This window comes from Camelus bactrianus, chromosome 13 (genome assembly GCF_048773025.1).
Source record: "Camelus bactrianus isolate YW-2024 breed Bactrian camel chromosome 13, ASM4877302v1, whole genome shotgun sequence".
NCBI classification, from domain to species: domain Eukaryota; kingdom Metazoa; phylum Chordata; class Mammalia; order Artiodactyla; family Camelidae; genus Camelus; species Camelus bactrianus.
The window spans coordinates 40,972,664-40,985,792 of NC_133551.1; the positions used below are offsets into that span (position 1 = coordinate 40,972,664).

A 13,129-nucleotide genomic window follows, 5' to 3' on the forward strand; every position below is an offset into this window, starting at 1 on the left:
GTCTACATCTGGCCCTGTGGAAAGGTCTACTTTTCAATTCAAGTTAGCAGAAGAACACAGCAAATGTGTAGTAATGATTTCAAGACAGAAATGTTGCCCTGTATTACATAATTGCCAAGGAGATAAACTTAATAGTGGTGACTGTGTGCTCTGTAATGGCAAAATATTTTTACAGGCTTCTTCCAGTTGTTTCTGATTTTATGGCTGTGTTTCAATAAAGTCATTGAACTGTCTAAGAAAGTTCTGGCCCTGAAGATTTCTAGACTGGTTTCTTCAACTTGTTCATTTTCTTTAGCAATATCTGAGTTGTATCTTAAGGAACTAGGGGCCTGGGTAAACAGGAGGCACTATTCTTACTCTAGACCTCTTTTCTCCTTATTTTTTCTAAACTCCGTTTGTGATAGAGTCCAGCATTTCCCAAAATATACTCTCTGGAAAATTATGCCTGTGAAAAGTAAATAGATATTATATAAAATATGGGTTCTCAGATCCAGTAAGATTATGGAACCCTAAGTTAACAAAGTTGAAGTTCTTTACTATGGAACTTCTCTTTAATATGGGAGTCTTTAAGAGGAAGCTCTAGTGTTCCTCAACTTCTTATTCATTATTGGCCTTCCTTCCCCAGGAGCCTTTTAAGACTTTATTTTCCTAATGGCCTTTTCTATCCCCCCTGACACTCTCCAGTCCCATTCCCCAACCTGAAATTAAATAATGAGTAAGATTTTGTTGGGCGGAGTTGAGCTTTGGAAGGCCACAAACCATTGTACTAAGATTTTTTTGCCCCCTAAGAACCAATTTTCACCCCCTTGGGGATGATATCACCTCAGTTGAGAATGAACACTCTAGTGTGAAATGCCCTTCAAACTTCTTGGACCACTGACCTTTTTCAAGTAGACCAATATTCCTGGGAACATACTTTGGGAAGCCCTGATTGAGTCAGCATGGAATATTTTAACACTTCATTGTTTTCTTATGACTCAAGAAGACAGTCTTCTCTTTATTACTGTAATTCCTGGTGTTAAAAGATAAACTGAGGCATATTAAAAATTTTAAGAGTGTGTTTGAGCAAAAATCCATTCCAGTCAGCACCAAACAGGAAGTAGTTAGAAGCACTCCAATGACAGGAGCTGGGGAAAGACTTTTATAGAGATGTCAAAGCAAAACAAGGAAGTTACTTGACTGGCTGTAGCTTAAGTGTTTGCCTTATTTGGCACAACTAGGCCATTTATAATTGGTTTCAATTTCTTAGCCTTGAGGCATTACAGTTTAGGTTTTAGCTTCCTTACAGAAGTTGCTAAGGCATTAAAGCCACCTCAGTCTAATGGCCTTGTTTAATTTTAACGCTAGTATAAGACAACAATAAGGACAGGAGTTCAGTAAGACTTGTTAATTGAGAAGTCTTGTATCTGCCTCTCCTCTCCCTTTGGCCAACATCCCTAGTTTGTGGTTAGAATTCTATACCAGCCAATTTTTTAAAAATTATGGTGTAACATGCTTTAAGTGTGTAATGAGCACTAAACTTCAGTGTACAACTTGATGAATTTTCAGAGTTATGTACACATCCAGTTCAGGATATAAGCAGTAAATCAGAGAATCTTTAAAAAAAAAATTCTTGACCTCCCAATATCCACATATTGCGTTTTTCAGACTTTAGTGAAGTTTCATGAAGAATCCACCCAAGGGAGCTTATTAAAATTGCATAGTCTTACCCTTGTATTCTCATTTTTTAAAATTGAAGTTTAGTTGATTTACAATGTTGTGTCAGTTTGGGATTTTAAATAAAGCACTCCAGGTAATTCTGATGCAGGTGGTCTATGGATCACACTTAAAGAAACACTAGCCTCCCTACAGGATAAAAGTCAAAGTCCTAGACAGGTATTAAGGTTTTCCCTAATTTGACCCAATTCTATTTTTCCAGACTCAACCCTTGCTGGTTTCTATCATGCTGAATTACTCACCTCTCCTTAATAGGTCATGCACTCATATTTCCCTTAAGCTGGAATTACCTTCCCATTCTTCTTTACATAGCTGACTCCTACTCATCCTTCAGGAGCTAGCTGCATTGTCATCTTCTCTGGGAAGTCTCCTTAACGTCATCAGGCAGAATTAGTTGCCCCTCATTGTTCATCCAGAACTTTAATCAAACTCCTGTTATAATACTTATCACACAATACTGATTTTTTAATCTCCTTGTTTAGAAGTAAGCAAGAATATGTCTGACTCTTTGTTAAACCCCTAACCCTGCACAGGGCCCAGCACACAGTGGTTGATGAATGAATGTCTGCTACTGATTTACCTGTGGAGTCACTTAGTTCTCATTTTCCAGGCCAGTGAGACTGCACACTCCCTACAGAAAGAGAGGACTTCTGACTGACTTTCCTAATCTCCAAAATCATGACAGGAATTCAGTAGTCAATGAAAAAACACCTACTGAATGAAAATAATCAGCACCCTTCTCTCAATTTAGTGAGTACCTCCATGATTCCTAAGCCCTCACAACTCCTGGAGGGAAACGAGTGGAGTGTGGGTATTGGGGGAGATACCCTCCCAATCTGCCAGATAAGAATGTTAAGGCTGGAAGCTGAGAGGCTGGGCCTCCAATGCTAGGTTCTTGGTTCTCTCTGCCCATTGCCTCCATAGAACACTCTGTGGCCATGGAGATGACTGACCGTTACCATAAGTGGGCACGGTTTAGTGAAGACTAAGGAAAGGCCTTTCAGGAAGGCAACGGTGCATGGCGACTCTCCGTCTTCTCACTCACCTCCTTATCTATTTACTTGCCTATTCATGTGTTTACTCATGTTTGTACTTGCTGATTTATTTTTTTAGCATCTTTGTAGAGAACTAAGCCACTGAACTGGACACAAGCCGCTTTGAGCACGGGAAGATTTACCAAGGTGAGAGCTAAGGACCACTGACCATTGGCTGGGGAAGGCTGAGGGGCGGGGTTCCTGCGGGCACCAGAAGCCCATTCGCCCGAAGGCGTGAGGGCGGGGCGAAGAGCGGTCCTGGAGGTGAGGGGCGGGGCGGTTCTCCGACTTAAACTTTAAGAGCCCGGTGGCGACCCCATAGCAGCCCCGCAGGTAGCGGCTGCGCAGGCGCCAGTAGAGCATTGTGGGGCACCGGCGGGTCCCGTCCCTCACCCGGACCGTTTGGTTGGCAGGCTCGCGCTGGAAGCTCAGACACATGCGCGCTGCTCCACGTCAGCTGAGGGAGGGAAGAGCTCCGGCTGGGGAAAGTGTTGGCCATGTGTGACGCTGGCGGTTACCGAGCCCTGCAGGCGAGAAGCGCGGGCCTACTCAAGGGCAGGCCCTGGGCGGCGGCGGCCACGGAGGAAGCCGGCTATGAGTACGGCTCCACGAAGTACCTGCTGCTGTGCGGCCTGGGCGGGATGCTGAGCTGCGGGGTGACGCACACGGCCGTCGTGCCCCTGGACCTGGTCAAGTGCCGCATGCAGGTGGATCCCGGCAAGTACAGGGGCATCCTGAGCGGCTTCGGCGTGACGGTGCGGGACGATGGGCTGCGCGGCCTGGCCCGAGGCTGGGCCCCGACCTTCCTGGGCTACTCCCTGCAAGGCCTCTTCAAGTTCGGCCTCTACGAGGTCTTCAAGATCCGCTATGCGCAGCTCCTGGGCCAGGAGAAGGCCTACGAGTGGAGAACCAGCCTGTACCTGGCGGCCTCGGCCAGCGCCGAGTTCTTCGCCGACGTGACCCTGGCGCCGATGGAAGCGGTGAAGGTTCGCATTCAGACGCAGCGGGGCTACGCCCGCACTCTCCGGGCCGCAGCCCCCAGAATGTACGGCGAAGAGGGCCTGTGGGCCATCTACAAAGGCGTGGCGCCGCTCTGGATGAGGCAGATCCCCTACACCATGATGAAGTTCGCCTGCTTTGAGCGTACCGTCGAGGCGCTCTACAAGTACGTCGTGCCCAAGCCCCAGAGCCAGTGCACCAAAGCCCAGCAGCTGGCTGTGACCTTCGTGGCCGGCTACATCGCTGGCGTCTTCTGCGCCGTCGTGTCCCACCCCGCCGATTCCGTCGTGTCCGTTTTAAACAAGGAGAAGGGCAGCACAGCCTTCGCGGTTCTCCACAAACTGGGGTTCGGGGGTGTGTGGAAGGGCCTGTTCGCCCGCATCATCATGATTGGCACCCTGACTGCGCTGCAGTGGTTCATCTATGACTCGGTCAAGGTCTATTTCAAGCTGCCTCGCCCTCCGGTCCCTCAAGCTCCCGAATCCCTAAAGAAAAGGAAGTAGGTATGGATGGGACGACTCCTGCAGCCACCCTTGCCAGTATTTCGATCCGGTGGGCGATTCGGACAAAACTAATATGTAGGATGTTAATGTTTTTGGAGAGGTGACTTAACATGCGGTCCGAGTTGTCTTTAAGTGATTGATTTTTTTTTTCTTTTTGGCAATTCAAGAGGATTGCAACTGTTTCATTTCGGGGTTTGAGACGTTATCTTTGGGGAGTCAGCATGGTTGCTTTAACTCAGTAGCTTTTCAACAATTTTAAGGAAAAAATTCTTAACAGGAAGTAATGTTAGGTGATTTAGTGCCTCTAGGTTGTATGTCCTTTGATTCACCATTCCATGGAGATACCCAAGCATCACTACTGAATAGCCTTCTAATGAGGTTTTAAGGTCAGTGCAACTATATAGGACAGAGAACAAAGTAGAATTCTGCTACATGCTGCTCATCTCAATAGAAATCGTGCACCTTTGAATAGATGAAGGACTCATTCCATATTTCCTGTTCATGGCCATTACAGGTAAAAATTATTAAAAGTTAAATTGTGACTTAATATTGCCTGATAGCTGAGAAAGCTTTCACTGTTTTCAAAGAGCATGACATGAGATCTGCATTTTCTCATTTGGCTTTGTCCGATTCTCTTCCTGATGTTGCTGATTAGAACATAGCTCGCTCCAGGAAGTGCTACAATTGGATCAGTGTGGAAAACCAAAATGAGATGAAGGGCAGGCTCTGGGAATAAATATGTAAAGAAAAGCCTCTGTTCTCTAAAGATTTCTTTTGTACAACTCAGCTTTTAACAGCCATACATCCAAAGAAGATTATACCACCCTGACATTTAGCGCGCGCATGCACACACACACACACACACACACACACACCACCCTACAAATTACAACAATTTTTGGTTGGATATTAAGGAATGGTTTTGGTGACTTTGGAAGGTAAATTTCAGTTTTAATGTAACAAATGCCATTCATTTCATTTGGTAGATTTTTCAGTAATCTTTACAATGCTTGAGGTTCATAAAATATATTGAGGTTATAAGGCACTTTTTCAGTTTTCTGTAGCCTTCACATCTCTAATTCGGGAAACTCTAAAATTAGTGAAATTCTGTGAATTAGAGATGTTTGTAGAATGTGAATAAGAAGTAAACTTCAATATGATATTTGATATGGTTTACCAAAATGTTACATGATTGCCTTAACAACTTGTATTAAAAGTCACAAACTCAGAATATATTAATGTTTTAACTATGTAATAGTAAAATGTTTAGTGGTTAACAAAAGTTTTAAAGTGTCCATGTATGTTTGAACTGTCTTGATTGGATAATAAAAGAGCTTGGAAAAAAAGTCAGAACTTGTGAATGAGATGCAATGAAATTATATTTAGTGCCTCTCTTTTGTTAGGGAGGATACAGAGAAAGGATGATTATGTATTTTTAAGGCAGTTTGAATTTTCTTAGGCAGTTAGTGTCCAGATTTGTTGAAAAGAAAAGTTCTCAAGGAAGGCAGATGATAAATTTTGAGGCACTAAATTGTGCAGGTTATTTTTTGCAAAATTTTTTTGGGGGAGGGAGGTAATTAGGTTTTTTTTCAATGGAGGCACTGGGGATTGAGCCCAGGACCTTGTGCATGCTAAGCATTCAATTGACCACTGAGCTATACCTTCCCCCTGCCCCGTTTTTGCAAAATTTTAATAAAAATAAACTTCTGATTAGTGTTGTCTTATAAAATGTGTGTAGGAAATTTCTTTGGTCAACAATTTATTAAGTAAATTATTTTCTACGATAATTTAAGGAATTGCTGCAAAATCTATGGAGTTTCAAGATAGTAAGAGACCCCTTGTTCTGGTCTGTGGTATTTCATGATCTGTTGATGACACCAGATAATTCCTGTAATATACAATGTTTAGACAAGGATAATCTAAGGAGAACTGTTTGGCATGAATCTGACTGCCATGGGCATGGTCGAGAGGATTGATTTGCTTTGTTTGGGTCAGCAGTTTTTGTATTCAGTCCCTAGATTTCTATTCGCCTTATTTTGTTTGTGATAGTTTACAAATGTCTGAATAAATAGGCCTTGGTAGCTACCAATGAAGAATAAAATGTAATTTAAGAAAGATGATATGAGTCCAAAGTCATTAGGCATTTTTTTCTAGTTACTCTTCCTTTGGAACAATTTAAACTTCTGGTCAGTGTTTCACCTCATCTGTAATTAGCCCTCTGAAATTGTGCATGTCTGTTAGAAAAGCCACAGTGTATCTGGTATTGTTAGACATTTATATTCGTTTTCACATAATCTCAATCCTTGAATTAGTCCATTTTCTATGTAAAGAAACAAGACTCAGAAGCTAGGTGACTTGCTCATAAAGCTAATGAATGATACAGTCTGAATCAGAGCCCACATTTTCACTACTCTAGCTCAGTACCTTGACATAACCAATGAGTATCCTTTTCATAAATTGCTCTTTATAGTACTTCAAAAATATATTTTTAAAATCTTCTACTTGTATATACTATAAAACTCCTAATTTTGCACTAGTGGAAAGTTTGTAATGTGTCTCAGTTGTGAAAAACCTATGGCCTAATTACTTAGAAGTAATCAAACTGCAAAATACTTAAATACATTTAATTTTAATATTTAAATCATTTCCTGCACCAAGTCATTTCCTCTGTCCTAACTTGAAGGGACTGATGATCATAAAAACATTTATGTTTTTAATTTTTAAAAAAATATGTGGTACTGCAGTTTTAACAGGAGAATTTATTCTATCACATTCTCTAATTTTTCCCTCTAATCTTTAGTTCCTACAGCTAAAAAAACCGGCTTAGGCTCTTTATCATTCCCCCCAGGTGGTGATTAAAAGTAGCTTTTTCAAGTGTATGATATTAATTTCATGATAGGGAGCTGTAATCTCATCTATTGATCTGTCCTTTGAGAAGTGAATAAAGAGAGTAGGTAAGATCTTGAAAAACAAAGGCCATATTTACGTGTTAAACCACACTGGTAAAGATTGGAAAGAATCAAAGTATTAATGTTATGCATTTTTCCTTGCTATGCAAGTGTGTCTTTAAAAAGTTTTTCTTTTGATCCTTTCAAAGGCAAGCATTATCACTGAAGTCAGAAGATCACATTTTGATAGGCAACCATTCAATTGTAGCATGCTTGTTTTATGTGGTCTTAAAGATCAGTTATTTTTTAATCATAAACAACTGTTTGAAAGGAAATTTAAATTTCAGTATTATTTGGAAAGCTTTGTCTTATTTTCCTGATTGCTATTTGGGTGGGAGGTGAATAGAGAGGGTACTAACAATGTAATTATATGTAAAATTTGTTTTTGTGGGTATCCATTTTAGTTAACATATTTTGAGACCTTCAGTGATAGAGTATCCACAAGTTTAGAGGCAGTTTGGTAATTATGCTCATGTCCCAGGCTGTAACACTATTGATCAACATCTACCATGTGCCAAACATTGTGCTAAGCAGAAGGGTTTTCATGAGGAGCATAATACATGATCCCTGCCCTTGTGGAGCTTACAACCTAATAGGAAAAATAATTTACAATTATGCCAATGCTGCAAAGAAGTAGAGTGTGTTGTAAGATTGTACATCGAAGTGACATTTGAGATGATACCCAGAGGATATGTAGGAGTTAGAGTTGCAAAGAGAAGAAGAAACATGGCAGTGGGCACGGTATGTGCACCTGCCCTGAAGAAAGAGAAAGACTCATCACGGTTTTGAGGAATTAGAGAAGTTCACTTTGGCTGGTGCCCTTCAGCTGCACAGAGTGGTATGAAATGTAATAGGAAAACTATTTAGGAAGACAGTCACTGCAGGCTCTGTAGTTCTTGAAGATTCGAACTTAGAGTGTTCTTAGAGACATTGGAAAACCCGTGAAGGACTAAGCATAAAATGACCTTCAAGCTGCTGTGTGGGAAGAAATGGAGTGGAAGGGGAGAGGTTAGTTTAAATGTTGCTGTAATCCTGGTGAGAGAATGGTAGCCTGGACAGGATGATGACAAGTGGGATGTTAAAATACCGTGAGAAGCCAAAAGGTGGAAACAACCCAAATGTCCATCAACAGATGAATGGATAAACAGATTGTGCTCTATACATACAATGGAATACTATTCAACCATAAAAAGGAATGAAGTACTGATACATGTTACAACTTGGATGAACGTCAGAAACATTATGCTAAGTGAAAGCAGTCAGACACAAACTGTCACATATTGTATGATTCCTTTTATATCATATATCAAAAATAGGCAAATTTATAGCAACAGAAAGCAGATCAGTGATGACCTGGGGTTGGGGTGAAGGGACTGGGAAGCGCTTATTTAATGAATATGGAGTATTTTTTCCTGGTGATGAAAACGTTCTGAAAGCAGAGAGAGGTGGTGGTTGAACATTGTGAATACACTAAATGCCACTTAATTTTATACTTTTAAATGGCTAATTGTGTGTTAAATGAATTTCATCTAAAAAAAAAAGCTATCATTAGATACTTTATTCGTAACAGCCCAAAAGTGGAAACAACCCAAATGCCCATCAACTGATGAATGAATAAAAAATGTATAGCCCATAGAATGGAATGTTTTCATCATTTAAAAAAAGGATTAAAGTATCATTTGCCATTTAAGAAATGGAGGAATAGAATACATGCTACAACATGGATGAACCTTGAAATCATTATGCTAAGTGAAAGAAGCCAGACATAGCCACATGTCGTATGATTCCATTTATATGAAATGTCCAGAGTGGTCAAACCCATAGAAAGTAGATTAGTGGTTGCCAGGAGCTAGGGTAGGGGTTGAGAGACGGAAGGGAGGAATGGAGAGTGGCTACTAATGGGCACAGGGTTTCTTTTTGGTGTGATGAAAATGTTGTGGAATTAGTGGTGATAGTTGCACAATTTTGTGAATGCAGCAAAAACCACTGAATTACACACTTTTAAAGGGTGAATTTCATGGTATGTGAATTATATCTCAATAAAGCTGTTATAAAAATATTATAAGACTGTAAAATGCACCTTAAATATCTATTTCTTCCCTAAGGTACAGCCCTCACCTCTGTCTTCCTCAATCAAGTTAAGACTACAGCTGCAAAAGTAAACTGCTGACTGTGACGTTGTCATGGTAAATTCTTACAAATGAATAGGGAAAAAAAATCCACCATGTTGTAAAGGCTGGAAATTGCCTCTAAGGAATGAATATCTTAATCTCTAATGATAAGGAGATCATTAATTTTGGAAAATCACTTCACAATGTGAGGAGTTGAGCCACCAACAATTTTGCCCTCTATCGTAAGAAAAGGAGCAGATGGATTTTGAGAAAAGCAGGTGTGTTTATAGTATCCAGGAAAATCCCAGTTAACCAAACCATTCAGGAATTTAAAAATCCCCTTTTGTTTACAATTCTTGATTAATTTCTCTTTTAAAATATGCTGAATATGATTAATAATGTAGGGGTTTGTAAGGCCTCCTGGGCCATCAGTAATGAAAATCAGTGCTTATCGAACACCAGTAGAAAGTATAGGGCTTTTGGATGGATGTACACAGACCCAAGACATAAATGGATATGGATGTAACTATCAGTGTGTATTTAATCCTCAGTGTTAGTTTGAAATCTTGTCATCTGCCTCTTTGCCAAAACATAGAGTGAAGGAAAAAAATCTGTTTTACTCCAAGATTATTTATGGCATATCTATATGACATTACCTCTGTAGGCCAGGTACTTTCACATATTATTTTACTGATTTATTACATTGTGTTCTAGTAGGTTGCTTGAAAAGTTGGTGATTTCATATCTAAATTATACGTAGTCCTGTGAGTTAACACAGTACTCCATAATGATAGGCTATTTCTAAGGAAATGGTATTTCTAAATTATTATATTTTAAATATATGCATATCAGCCTATCTTTCCTGCCATAAAGAAACAGAACATGTTTTCAGAAAATATTAGTAAAATTAGGTATTCTGAAAAGAGCTTTTGTGGGTTGAAAGAACTCTGCCCCCTTGAGAGGCTGGTAATTCACATACACGTAATTGTTATTCTCCCGACATGAATCAGAGCTGCTGACAGGACGATTGTCCATTTTTAAGAGGGTGGATGGAAACCTGGCAAAAACCACAGTCCTTTCATCTCTAATAGCATTCGCTTTCTGGCTGTAGTTACATCTTACTCCCAGATATGAGGATTTGTCCCTGTAATCATTGTCTTATACCTTAATGTCTCCCTTACCAAGAATATAAAGCATTTTTGTTGTGCTAAATCAGTATCATTCATCTTATTTGTCTGTATTGTGTTTTGAAACTTTTGCTCTTTTTAGATCATTACCTTTGTCTGACAAATGTTGTTACTAATATTTATAGCAACCATTTATGGTGCCAAGTATTGTGGCAAATACATTATATACAAGGTATCGTTTATTTACAACCATCTTGTGAGTTTGTTACTTGTATAAGTTACTTGTATATGTTTTGGCTGCAAGCAACATAAACCCTAATACACAACAGGTTAAACCATAAAGGCATTGATTTTTAACAAGAGATCTGGAGACAGGTGGACCAAGGTTGGTTCAATGGATAGGTGTTGTCCCCAAAGACCTAGGTTCTTTCGGTCCTTCCGCTCTGCCATCTGTAGGGTGTCTGTGATGTCTCCCCTCATGTTCAAGAGATGGCTGCCACAACACCAAACATCACGTCTCAGCAACAGTATCCAGATCAGGAAGCAAGGCAGGCAAAAGGCAGGTGGGCTTTTTCTTCAGTGTCTCTCTTATCAGGGAGGTAAATCTTTCTCAGAAGCTTGGGGCAGATTTCCCCTTTGGCCTCAAAGGCAAGAATTAGGTCACATGTTCTCCTGTAGCCCCCATAAACCAATCACTGACAAAGGACTGGGGGCTTTAGATCGATGTGACACATCTGCAGGGATTAGGCACATGGGGACCCAAACAAAACCAAGATTTTTTGTTGTCAATGTTAGCAAGGAAGAAGAGGTAAATGGCTGTTGGGTAGGCGACCAGGGTCTACCCTTATATTCTTTTCCCTTTTAAACAAACAAGGAAACTGAGGCTCAGAGAGATTGAGTCAGTAAGGTAAAACCATAGAGACAAAAAGCCAGGGTTCAAACCACATTTGTCTGCCTCCAGAGCAGTTTGTTGTCACATTACTTGCTTGAACCTGGAACTTGCTATGAGGCAGAGGTACTATAGATCATATCACAAGGAATTTATTCCTGAAAGTGTCAGGAAAACTGCTTTCCAACAGTGACTAATCCATAATGAAGTCTCAAAGCCAGGAATCTGCACAGTGGCAATCCATGGATGATGGGATATGATTAGATCTAAATTTTGCTATCATGCCCTGAAAAAGAGAAACCAGGTGTGGAAAAATAAAAATAAAAACACACAAAGCGACATCTTAAAAGAAGGTAAATATTTATAAACCTTTTTTGTAGTCATCCTCAGTCTTTTTATTATGCACTTTCCCCGCATTGACTTTCCAAAAATGGCCGATTTCTTTCAAATGCTGCATACTGGAAGAATCCAGAGGCTTCATCAGATGAGCAAATTTCAGAGCCACTACCAATTTTTTTTCCTTAAGAAATGTACTAAGCATCTGATTTGCTGCTGATAAATTCTCTGTAAGTAGCATGATAATTAAGCACACACAAAACCAGTCTGTGTCTGTAGGAATACAGCTGGGCTGGCACTGAATTGGTGATGGCGCACGGGCACCGAGCGGGGGGGTTCCACTGCATCTCAACAACCATGTACCTTCTTTGTGCAGTGACCAATCTGCCTCTCTCCCCACAGACCCCTGAATCACAGGCCATTGCCCATTCCCCCCACCCCGTGTCTGTCACTGAGCTAGTTTACTGAGCACCTTCTCTGAGCCTTGAGACTGGCTGTCCTGCTTCCAGGCTCCAGTCAGAAAAATGGCAGGAAACCGAAGTGGTATACCTCTCCCAGCATGACTCCTCACCACCCTAGACTGGTAGACTCGGCCCTCAGAAGTGGAACCATGGTCTGTGACAAAACTAGGGGGAGGCAGGCAGTGGGGGCTGGCGGTGGCAGGAAAGGGCTGAGCAATGAGACCAGGCTTCCAAACCTGGCTTCACCAACGTCTTTTCATGGCTTTGACAAGTGACCTTACCTCCCCAAGCCTCAGTTTCCTCATATGAAAAACAAGGAACCACAGCACCTACCTTTGATGACTGTGAGAACTAGCAATAATTCATGTGAAACATATGGTGTAAAATAAAAACTCAATAGATTATAGCACTTATTATTACCAGCCCCTTAGTAAAAAGTTGAAGGCTATTAGCATGGAAAGATTTAGCCTGTGTTGTGTTATACTGTTGTTATGGTTGTTCTTGGTTATAGACAGGATAGATTTGCTTTAATTTTTAATGCATCATCAAGTACATAGCCCTTTGTGGGAAATGCAGTGTGTAGGGAAACGAAAAGCCAATAGCCTGGGGGTGTGGTGTGTACAGAAGCCAACGGTGGCAACCCCATCCCTCCCTGGCTTCTAGGCAAACAGTTTCTTTTACAAGTGTGTTTTTGGTATGCAAATCACTTTATGCAGATTTCTGTGTGCAAAATACAGCATAGAAAAATGGCCTTCTTGCCAAGGAAGATAGGAGACGTTGGCTGCCATCAAATGAATTAGCAGGCAAATTTCAGATTTCTCTTCCTACTGCTCTTTCTAACAATGTATAGGGGTGAGCACATTAAACCGAACTATTTTGGCTTTAGATTGTGCGTTCTTGAGATAAAAGTGTGCTTATTGAAGCTTGTGACTACTTTTTGAAGCCATAATAACGTTTAGTGGTATTAGTTTAGCATTTCACAACAGTGTACCACCTCCAGTTAGT

The 13,129-nt window shown here is 40.8% G+C and overlaps 1 pseudogene; it reads left to right on the top strand.

The window, feature by feature from the left end:
- Positions 1 to 3,223: 3,223 nt before the first annotated feature.
- LOC123615894 (solute carrier family 25 member 3 pseudogene) lies at positions 3,224 to 6,214 on the top strand (annotated as a pseudogene).
- Positions 6,215 to 13,129: the final 6,915 nt, after the last annotated feature.